Source organism: Emydura macquarii, unplaced genomic scaffold (genome assembly GCF_026122565.2).
Source record: "Emydura macquarii macquarii isolate MOO-44397 ecotype Brisbane River unplaced genomic scaffold, CSIRO-AGI_Emac_v2 contig_1424, whole genome shotgun sequence".
Classification (NCBI taxonomy): Eukaryota; Metazoa; Chordata; order Testudines; family Chelidae; genus Emydura; species Emydura macquarii.
The window spans coordinates 66,070-76,003 of NW_027131561.1; positions in this window are offsets into that span (position 1 = coordinate 66,070).

The window sequence follows — 9,934 nt, forward strand, 5'->3', positions numbered from 1 at the left end:
ACACCTTTATAGTATCCTTTTTATCAGTGGTAAATGACTTATGCTGCATAAATAAACTTTAATATTTTCCAAATATATGCAATAAAAATATTGAGCAAATGCTTTCTAGTATGAGACACAAAAATGTACTAAACATTTTACAAAATGTTCTGTCGATTACGTCAAACCTGGATGAAAAGTAAATAGCGATTATTACTTCTAACTGGCAGTTGCAAGATAATATGTTTAATTTATGTGAAGAAACTTTACTCCCACTGCAACTTGCATGGCCTCCTGTCAGAAAACATGAAAAAGTGTTTAAAATTCAGAGCACGATAGAAAATATTGTATATTGTTATATAATGAGAACAGATGGGCCAAGATTTAAAAAGCAACTAGTAATTGCCTTGTTTCTTTGGCACCCAACTTGCAGGAGTGCTCAGCACTTTCTGTAGATTAGGGCCTTTTTAGGGATATCAAATTAACACAGCCAAAATCACTAGTTATCCTCTAAATATTGGCTTCCATTTGTAACTAGGGATTAAGCTACTTTTTATTTCCATTTTAATCTAGCTCTATCTGTGCATATTAATGTATTGCCCAATATTATTATTATCTTGCATTTGTATAACATCATTCAGAAATCTCACAAAGCACAATACGGGATTTGAGCAAAATCCTGGCTTTCAGTAGAGACAAAAGGATGCAAGAAGGAAAAAAAGGCACAAAACCAGTACATTGAACAGACTGGTTTAACACGTGTTAAAGTCTACACGCCATGTGTGCAGTAGATGTTTAGAAATTATTAGTTAATACCGCATAACTGCACACATTTAAGTCCTTGTCAATATAAATTCATTGTCAGCAGACACACAGAGGGGAATTAATGGGTATATTGTGGTCTCTTTGCCCTGTTATGCCTGCCTGAAATGGCAGGATGTCTCCAGCATCTAAAATAACTGGCCACTATCACCTCTGATCAGGCTTTAGGCTGAAAAGGAAGAGCTTGCTTACCTGCCACTGAAACACAAACAACTGTGGGGTGGAACATAGCAGCTGCATTTTGCCAACAACATTACTAACCTCTAATTAATGAAAAATCCTATACCTAGAAATTGATTTTCTAAAATGAGCTTCCACCAGTTCCACATTAACGTCATAAGGCATCTGCATGCTAATGTATTTTGAATCCAGGAGGAGTTGCCTGGAGTGGCGTTTGAGTCATGGTGGATTTGCTTCTCTGAAGATGTCTTTCTTCTGTTAAAATCCATCTTCAGGATATTCCTTTAACCACAAACTCACTTCAAGGTCCAATTGAATATTTAATTATTTTATTACCATCTAAACTGGTGATTCATCTTTTTGTGAATATAACTGGCTCCTCCCAAACTGCACAAATTAGGAAAGATAAAAACAATAAATTAATATTTAATATTCAATAAGGAAGTTTAAAAATTGCATTTTAGTAATTTCAACCTAAAGGATCCCAGAGTTCTCCGTGGAGACTGAGCAAAATGTAGATGTTTTTGCTCACGTCACCCCTTCATGGAAATAATATTGCAGAATAGGAAACTTTCTCTGAGGACTCCTTTGCACTATGTCCCTAGCCTCTTTACCTCAGGAACCGCAGACTTCCCTCTTCCACCACAGAACAAGCAGCAGAGCCGCTCTACACAACTTGCATATCTCAGAAGATTGGCTGGAAAGCAGCATGATCTATGTAGCGGCCCATTGTCTCTGCCCTGGCTCATAGTCCCTGCAAACCTTCTCTCAACTCCACAACATCTTCTCACTGATGAAGTCATTCCCAAAAGGATTTCCCTAGATCCCCCTGCTCTAAAAGGGGGTTCCACATTACAAAGGGACAGTTCATAAATTATGGACAGATCCATCCTCCTCCTCAAACACGGATTTGGATCCCAATAAGGAGTTTCATGCTGGGAGTGTTTGTGAAATACTCCAGTGGTGGCACGTCCCACCCCATTTTCTGTGGGATAAATTCTCATGCTTTCCACAATTTGGCCATCAGTTTTTATTCTGCCTTTTCTCTGGCAAAACTCCTATTACTTCAATGAGAACTTTAGGATTTGGCTCCATGTATTAGCCAAATATATTTTTTAAATTAATGCAACAAGTTAGGCATCTAAATGAAGGGTTTCATTATGGATTTAAGCCACTTATCTAGGAGCTTAATTTAGGCTTTAAAAAAAAAAAACCAACAACAAAAATCTTGACCTTAGGCCAGTTCACCCAACACTGAAATGCAATCACATTTGTGTTGGAGCTGTTCTGTACTTGCAAATTAGACAGCAAGCCAGATCCTGACCCCTGCATTGACCTGTTTGATCCATCTTGATGTGCAAAAAAGTCAGAAGGTGGCCTTAATGAATCAGGTGAGAATTCTTCCAGCAGTCATAGAGTTCACATAACCAGTTCTATGCCACCCTTCCCTGCGTACAGGGTATATCAGGGAGGTACTGTGGGGTGCAACAGGTTATGGCTGGAGTATGGTTTGCTCTAAAACCCCTCACTCATGTAACAACCCATAGGTGCCAATATAACCTGATTTAATTTAACAGTGATGAAGCTGCTCTAAGTTATGCATAGTACCTACCTGGTCCCAGGAGATCAGAGGAGCACAAAGACTAATTCATCCACTTTTTTGTCCCTTCCTCAACTGTGCTGAGCATAACTTTGATGCATCAGAGGATCTTGGCCAATAGATTTTTAAAAACAGAAGCAAAGACTTATAGGACGAAATATAGTAACCTTTGTTTGAATTTGGCCAGGCCCCGGGTTTAATAGTTCTGAAGTACCTTAGCATCTTTTAATGACCAGGAATAATTATGTCCTCAATTATGTATTTTACCCAAAATATTAGTGTTAATATTCAGAAATGCTTAATGATTAATAGATTAATCCATTGTGGAATGGATGTTACTGTACATCCTTTAGTAGGATGCCATAAACAGGTTATAAAGGATAGTAATAACATGTAGACACGCTTAAACTCATGATGCTATAACAACATACTCCACCACACCTTATAAAATAGAATGAATATTGTGATTTGCTCTAAATGTATCCACTTGAAATATTACTATAAAGACTATAGCAGTGTGAGAGGTGGCAGTGCCTGAGGATGGTAGCCACGGTCGTCTGGGTTTATCAGCCTGACTATGGGGATCCATATTTTAAAATTTTGTCCCTCATTTCCAATTTGTCCCATGCTACTGTGCACACTAAGACCCCCGACATGAAGGCAGTCATCCATCTGTTTTATATATTCAGTGAATATGCCGTAAGAATCTAATCATGTTTACTTGGTTCTACTCTGACTGGACAATGCTAACTCACCACACCTACAGTGAACTGTTGCCAAGCATCTCACTGATCATGAAGAACATGACAAATTTATATTCAGTTTCATGTATTTTTAAGCTAACCAACTGGCAAGTTTAGAAGACAAGTTATATCTTTCATAAAGGAATTGAGTATGCGGCTTAGAGAGCTTTGCAAGGTTCTCTCATCTGCCTGGGAGCTTAACTTAAACAGGAGCAGTTCAAAGCACGTACATCAAAGAGCTCATTTTTTCCCCATTAAGGACTGTGGAGGTGGGTTTGGCAGGCTTTGAGTTGTGCATTCAAAGTCAGAAGCAAATTTGAATATCTCCAGGCTTGTTCAGCTCATGTTTTCATTAACTGCAAAGAATGCATTATCCTAGTCTTACATTACATTATAGATAACACTAATATTTCAGGTGTCCTATATTTGAGATTTCTTTAACTCATTCACAAAGTGATCCCAGATCACAAGAGTAAAGAACTCTTTGGCCCTATTTCTGCTGCCATCACATGACAAGATATTTCCGGCAAGAGAACACGTGCCTCCGGCAGCACTCAGGGATGGTGCATCAGGAATCTTAATGATGTCCACAATTCTATATTCTCTGGGCTGTTTTGAGCAATTGTGTGATTGACTCTTGGGTGGGAGAATTATGGAAAAGGGGAAGGGGAAACAGATGGGAGTAAATTATGGGCCGGCCCTACTGGTACTTTCAGAGTTCTAGACTGCAGTGACAATGAAGAACATATTTCATAAGCTGTTCTTTTGTGCCTCACACACCTGTAGTGACCCATTGCTGCCTCTTTAACAGCAACAGAGACATCCAGTGCCTCAGTTGTCCTCCCAGGCATGTGAAAGGCACATGAGGAGAGGAAGGCTTATGAATATGGAGGGGGGCCCACTGTCCAAGTTGTGGGGGATCGTCTATATTTTTTAGAAGGAACTAGTGATGATAAAGGGATGATAGGAAATACTCTATAGAAAAGCCTACAGTCAAAACTTCTGAGTGGAAGAAGCTCTCTGCTCCCTCTGTTGATGGAAATGGAAAAGAAAGTCTAGAGAGCCTAATTTACATATGTTACATACCCCCAATTCCCCCAATTACACTTGGAAATCACCCGAACTATATCACACTGTCCATGGGCTTGAGCCAATTTTATTATTCTTTAAAAGGGACCCTAGACTTATTGAATTTGGCCCTTATTACTAGTAACTGCCTAGCAGAAGGGTTTTTTAGATATAGATAATACAGAGATGGGAGAAAATAAAATCAATATATACTTATACAAATAATATAAACATAAGTTGTGATTTCAGAGTCATTTCTTTTTTAAAAAGGAAGGAAGCAAATGTTAAGAATACTTTTGAAAGTCTCACAATGCTTGGTTTATCTCCACCCACCCACCTGGTTTCTCATGATTGCTGGCATCAAACTTGTGATTTTTCCATATTCAAAATGGCCATCAGTGCCCATTATAGAGTTGAAGTCAAACTACTCTGTGTCGAATTGGCAGTAATTCCCTATAATCATGGCATGTGGCAGTGAGGATGCTTATGGTAGAGCTGGCATTCACCTCCCATGATTTTGCAATGAAACTGAAGATGACAGCTGTTCTAAGGTGAGAGGCTAGACAGGAAACTGTAAGAAGCCTTGTAGGCCTCCCAGAAAAGATCAGGGAATGGGGGGTATGGACAAGAAAGCAGCAGGTTTAAAACAAACAAAAGGAGGTATTTCTTCACACAACGCACTGTCAACCTGTGAACTCTTTGTCAGAGGCTATTGTGAAAGCCAACATCTGGTCTACACTGCTGGCAAAATTCAGCGGCAGTTGATGGGAGATATGCAAGTTATATGGAGTAGCTTGAGTATCTCCCATCAACTTCCTAACTTCTACCTACTGCAGCATCCCCACTACGCTGTGCTGATGGGAAATGCCCTCCTGTCGACATAGCATTACTCTTTTTTGGGGGGGTGGATTAACAATGTTGACTTCCAGATTGATTGGGTGGGTTTCCACTGCTGCTCAATCGATCCTGCAGAATCGATCTGGCAGCACCAACAGGGCTGCCATCAATATAGACATGACCCAAGATTATAACAAGGTTCAAAAAAGAAATAGGTAAGTTCATGGAGAATAGGTCCATCAACGGCTATTAGCCAGGATGGGCAGGGATGAAAAACCATGCTCTGAAGTGTCCCTAGCCTTTGTTTACCAGAAACTGAGAATGGGTGACAGGAGATGGATCACTTGATGATTACCTGTTCTGGTCATTCCCTCTGAAACACCCCTAGCCACTGTCACAAGACAGGATACTAGGCTGGATGGACCATTGGTCTGACCCAGTATGGCCCATCTTATGTTCTTTTGATTACAGTAGTAAAATCATGCACTTACTTTGTTAGGGATTGTGGCAGGCAGCCGACTTCCCCCTAGCAGGTCTCACACTTTGGTTGCTTGTAGTGGGTCAGGGCATCTCTAGTCACCCTGTCTTCCCCAAGGAGGGGGTAGGGACCCAGGCCCACCCGCTCTTCTGGGTCCCAGCCCAGAGGCCCTATGAGAAGCAGCTAGGTGCTGCTGGCACCGTGTTCCCAACTGCACTTCTCTTCCCCTGGGCTAATTTTCCCCCTCCTTCTGGCTTCTTGAGCCTGGTACCTTTCTCCAACCTGTTCCTCCACAGAATCTCTGCACTTTGGTCTGTTCCTCCTTGCAACTCAGCACAGCACAGCACAGCACAGCACAGCACAGCACAGCACAGCACAGCACAGCACAGCACAGCACAGCACAGCACAGCACAGCACAGCACAGCACTCCTACTCCTCCCAGCTCATGCCCTGTCTGTTTGGGGCGGAGGGCTTTTATGGAGCACCTGGCTGGTCCCTAATTGGCTCAGCTGCTCCTAATTGCCCCCTAACGAGACTCAGCTAATCTGCAGGGAACAGAGCTCTGAGCATTCTGAGGCTTACGTATCTGCCGTAAATCACTTTCCTACAGCTTTCTGCCCTCGCTATATCACAGGATATACACAAATCTGATACTTTTTAAAGGACACTGATCATGGGTTAGTTTGTTTTCCTAATCACCTTTGTAAGAAACAGAGAAGAATTTATCTGACGTGGGAATTAAATTCTCCATCTTTCAGTTAATCCCCACCCCCTTCTCCTTACTAATCTACCATTCCCCTACCTCTATATCCTGTTTACTCATTGCTGCTGGCAGGCTCCTCCCATTACTTTGTTTAGTGCTCCTCTGCTCCCATCTTTCTCCACCTTTTGTTGGCTCTGAATAGTATGTGACAGTAACGACATACCTGGGCTCTTTTCCTGATAGCATCAAGAATATCATTTTCACACCAAAGTGATAATGGCAATGGACAAGGTTTTTGTGGTATTTCTTTTTACTCGGTGTCTAGGGGAAGCCAAATATTTCCTTTCATATTACTGGCGTATTGAACAAATAGATTTTCAGTTTCTTGAAGATCAAAGTACAAGGAACCTATTCACCGACAAGCTTTTGTTATTTCGCTGTGTAAGATAAAAGTTGACTTTTTTCCCAGTGCTTTCATTTTCCTCAAGGTCCTGGCAACAAGGAGGTTTAGTTTTATTCTCTCCCTGACATCTATTGATAAATCTGATTACTTTTGTATTATGTGGGAAGAATCAAGGAAAGATTCTGTACGTATCTCATCTCTTTGTCTCCCTCCCAGATCATCCAAAATGCACTTCCTTGCCTTGGTAGACCTGTAAATTGCTTCAAAAGCTGCCTCTTGCTCATGTCATGAAGTTTACAACTTTTCTGACATTTTGGGCCCTGTTATCACTCTGCCATACACCTTGGAGCTTTTCAGCCCTTTGCTCAGTCAACAATGTCAGCCTTCACACTTTTTTTGTTTCCTTCTCCTAATCTCTTTTTTTCCAGCTCATATACCGCCCACTGTGCCTGGAGGAACCTCCCAATCTATCTGCTCCTCATTTTCATTCCTCCTAAAGAGCTATGTATTTCCATAAGGGCAACGTGTGTGTAGCTGGTGGTTTTTAAATAGTAGATGTTAAATTATCTGAAGCGATTCCTTCCTCTGGGTCTGTTTTGTCTGATTTCTCAATTGCAAACTCTTTGGAGCAGGGACTGTACTGACAGCTACAGCTTGTAGAGAACCATGCATACTATTGATGCTAAACATATTTTTACATTTATTAAAATTACACAAAGCGGCACAATGGCCATAAAAAAGACCCCAAATTGCCCTCCTACCCTGTCTTCCCCAAAAACTTACGGAGAAGGGCCACTTTAGAGGAAGTACACAGGCAAAACTCCACAACACAGAGTTGGACTCAATGCCAGCTGTGTAAAGCCCAGTATAGAAATTTAAGTTTGAGCTGGCGATAGTAACCCAACAGCTATGAACCCCTACATCAAGTCAATGCTGGCATCTAGCCAATATTCCAGTCCAAGGAATGGAACAATATGACTGTGGATGAACTTAAGAGCTGCTGCTCACCCTGACCATGGTTGGGAGGTAGATTTTGAGTCTCTGCTTGTTTCTAATATGCAAAGCCACTTTACTGGGGCTTTGTTCAAGGAATGAGGCCTTAATTTCACTCAGGGTGAGGATGATTGATAGAACACAGAGTTAAAATAATTGCAATATGTGACAAGGTTAGGTCTTTTTTTATTCATATTTTCCTCTATCTGCAAAGAGGAATGTTTGCATTCAGGTGTTTTTTTAACCCACCCCATTTATCATATGTTTCAGAGCACTCACTGTTCAATATCCATATACAGAGCTATTGGGCTGGTACTTAATGTTGTTAGACTTTAATAGGTCTTTATAGTACATACAGTGTATTTCAGGACCTGTAGGGACTGATGATGACATTACAAAGTGCACTGGTGCTGCCAGTGGTGCCTTTAGAAAACTTAAGACTCATCGTTGGAAATACTATGGTGTCAGACTTCAAACAAAAATTGATATTTTCTATGCTGTCATCATCACCACACTCCTCAATGGACTACATATCAACACCACAAAAAACACTTGGACCAATTCCACCCACAAAGTCTCCAGTGGATAATGGGCAATATCTGGTTCCAAACAACAAGGTCCTTGAGTACTGTACATCTCAGGAATTGAAGATAAGATTTTATAATGAGAGTGCAATGGAGATGGTGTGGTCATGTGAGTTGTATGTCTGAATGTAGATTAGTGATGGCTGTCTTCTACAGAGAATTGCGGACTGGAAATCATTTTAAGGATAGATCAAGAAAGTCTTACAAAGACACTCTCCAGTCTTGACCTCAATATCTGGATGCTCTTATCCCATGACAAGATCCAGTGGTGGCAACTCTGATACCTTGGACTGAAAGGCTTTGAGAGCTTGCAGATTGCAGCAATCAAGGAGAGACATGTGAAGCATAAAACTAAAAGGAGTGCACAAGCATCAGTTGTCCTCACCTGTGGCACTTACAGACGGGGCTGCAGGTCCAAAATTGGTCTTTGGTCCTATCTCAGGACTCATAATAAGTGACTATAGCCCATCCATTGAAATTGATGGGAGATTCCATCATCATCATCAACATCACCATCATCATACTTAACACAGAATTGAACTCAAGAGCAGCAACAGATGAAGCTATTATTCACATGAAAGTTCAAGTACAGTGTCCTGAGTGTGAGTGACTTATAGTGCCCCCTGCTGGCAGAGTGCAGCACTGCAGGCACTCTCTGCCTCAGTTTCCTCTTCCCAGGATTATTGCCCATCCCAGGGTTCATGTGGCTGAACCCTCTGGCTGGTCACTCTGAGTTCAATTAGTTCAAGCCCCTTTCAGGGTAACAAGACTGAACAAAAGTTTCTTCTGGCCTTCAGGGCTTCTCTGAATTCTGCCTTTTAGGTTACCTTTCAGTCTTGGTCTTTCCTTAAACAGGAGGCCCAACCCTCCTCCTGGAGCTGGGTAAGTTGGGGAGTTATTTCTCTATCCTTAGAGTCCCCAGCTATCCTTGTTGTACTTTAGCCAGCTGTAGAACCTTAGCCTGCTTCTTCTTCAGCTGGTCAGTTTTCTCCAATTAGTCCGCAAACTCAAAGGTTTCAGCAGGGCCCCCTTCCTCTGCTGGTGTCTATCCTGCTGTGCGGGAGAAGACAGCATATATGGTGGTCCCTTCTCCCAGCTCATCCCCAATTGGTTGGATGAGTGGGTACACTTGCCCACCCACTCTGAAAGGCTCCTGACCCTCGACCCTTAAAGACACAGTGACATTTCATCCCACGCACCACTTATTCTCAGTCCTCTTTCTCTCTATCAATATCTCCTAGGTTCTTGTATATATATTGGACCTCTCAAAATCTTAAAGAGCCACACCACAGGACAGGAGTGGACTGACCATTAGGCACCACTACCCTTAAGCGGGCAGAACAACCCATCACACCATGATTACATGGACTGTTTGATATTACTCTATTAATGTTTATACATAAAGTAATGTCTTTGGGCCATATTTTAATTGTGGTTACATAGATGTAAGTATGGAATAACTTTGACGATCTTGAATTGACTTCATTGAAGTTACTCTGAATTTACAATAGTGGAACTGAGATTAGAAAATAGCTATTTGACTT